This window comes from Etheostoma spectabile, chromosome 23 (assembly GCF_008692095.1).
Source record: "Etheostoma spectabile isolate EspeVRDwgs_2016 chromosome 23, UIUC_Espe_1.0, whole genome shotgun sequence".
In the NCBI taxonomy this organism is placed as follows: Eukaryota; Metazoa; Chordata; class Actinopteri; order Perciformes; family Percidae; genus Etheostoma; species Etheostoma spectabile.
In genome coordinates this window covers 18191087-18193300 of record NC_045755.1, presented here as the reverse complement: position 1 = coordinate 18193300, position 2214 = coordinate 18191087, and positions in this window count along the sequence as shown.

The window sequence follows — 2214 nt, the reverse complement described above, 5'->3', positions numbered from 1 at the left end:
TTTTTCAACATACTATACTATGACTTTTTCGACATATTATACTATGACTTTTTATGATTTCTCGACATACTATGACTCTTCAACATACTATAACTTTTTGATTTTTTTAAATATACTATGACTGTTTATGATTTTTTTCGACATTCTATACTACAACTTTTTATGATTTTTTTCGACATGCTATACTATGACTTTTTTCAACATACTATGACTTTTTATGATTTTGTTCAACATGCTATACTATGACTTTTTCGACATACTATACTATGACTTTGTATGATTGTTTTTCAACATACTATGACTTTTTTCGACAAACTATACTATGACTTTTCATGATTTTTTTTCGACATACTATACTGACTTTTTATGATTTTTTTCAACATACTATACTATGAATTTTTATGATTTTTTTTTCAACATACTATACTATGACTTTTTTGACGTACTATACTATGGTTTTTTATGACCTCATTGAAATACTATACCACAACTTTTTGACAAACCATGCTGCCTTTTAGACACACTATACTACTGAAAATGTCATTGGCATGCCATAAGTCATAAAAATCAAGAAACAAACAGAATATTTGAAAATAACAATCAGAATATGTACAATACATGTGAATTAAGATGTAAGAGCACTTTTTCAAAGTTAATTTTCTGCAGAAATTTCAAAATTGTCCAACAAATGTACATAGTACAGTATGAAAACAACATGCAATGTACAGAGATAAAGTCCCACATATGTCTGTTATTATAACATATGTAGCTGTGAAGACCAGAGCCTCCTGCCAGTGGAGCGATTTGAAGAGTTTGTCCATGGTGGGAGGGGTTGGCCAAAACCTTTCCTGCCTGCCTCGGGGTCCTGGAGGGATGGCAGATTGCAGCTGAATCACCTTCTTAGTGGAACGAAGGACACGCTGCAGTCGTCTGGTTCTTGGCTGTGGCAGCATTGTACTGTACCTGATGGTTATGAATTCAATGATAACTGTGTAAAAATTTCTGATTTTGGCCAATTTAACTTGTTCAGCTGATACAGGAAGTATATCATCTGCGACCTCTTTAACTTCATGTCCCGGCTGATGATGGAGCACAGGAAGCGAGGACTCAAAAGTGTTACATACATTCTGTACTATGATTTTTCCAACATCCTGTACTATGATCTTTTAGAAATACTCTACTTTGACTTTTGTATGATTCTTTTGACACTGTAGTATGACGTTTTGACATACTATTTGTTACATTCTTTCTACCTACAGTATACTGACTTTTCAATGATTTTAGCCATAGTACACTATGACTTTTTTTAACATACTTTACTATGACTTTTGTATGATTTTTTTCAACATACTATTATATTTTGACTTTTTTATTTTTATGACTGACATACTATTCTATGACTTTTTTCGACACACTATACTTACTTTTCTTTGACATACTGTTTGTACACGAATTGTTTCTTTTATTGAGTCAAAAAAGTCACTAAATAGGATGTCAAAGTTGTAAAAAAGTCATTGTATTTTATGTTGAAAAAGTCAAAGTATAGTATGTTAAAAAACGTCAATGTATAGGATGTCGAGAAAAGACATGTTATACCATGTTGGAAAAAATCATAAAGTCAGTATTACATGTTGGGAAAAAAAGCTGTAAAAGATTCATAGTATATTATGTCAAAAAAGTAAAAAAAAAAGTTCATGCGTAATATGTTGAAAACAGAACATGAAAATGTTGATGTATGGGATGTCAAAAAAGTCATAGAACAGTATGTTGAAAATAAATTTATATTTTAGTATGTCTAGTATTATGTTGAAAAAGTCTTACTACAGTGTGTCAAAAAGTCATAAAGTAAACTGTCGAAAAAAGACAAAAAGTCAATGTATAGGACGTCATGTGTGGTATGTCATAGTATAGCATGCTGGAAAAAATCCTGATATAATTTGCAGAAAAAGTCATAGTATAGTATCTCATGAAAAGTCAGAGTAGAGTACCGTGTGTGAAAAAAGTCAAAGAAGTATTATACTCGGCGAAAAAAGCCATACTACAGTATGTAGAGAAAAGTCATGAAAAAGTCAGTATATTATGTCAAAAAGTCATAGTTCATCAGTTATAGAATAGCATGTTGGAAAAAAAAAACCTACTTCTACATCAAAGGAAAACATTATGCTACTATATTTACCTGGGGCCTGTTGCACGAAAGTAGAATAAAGATATCCA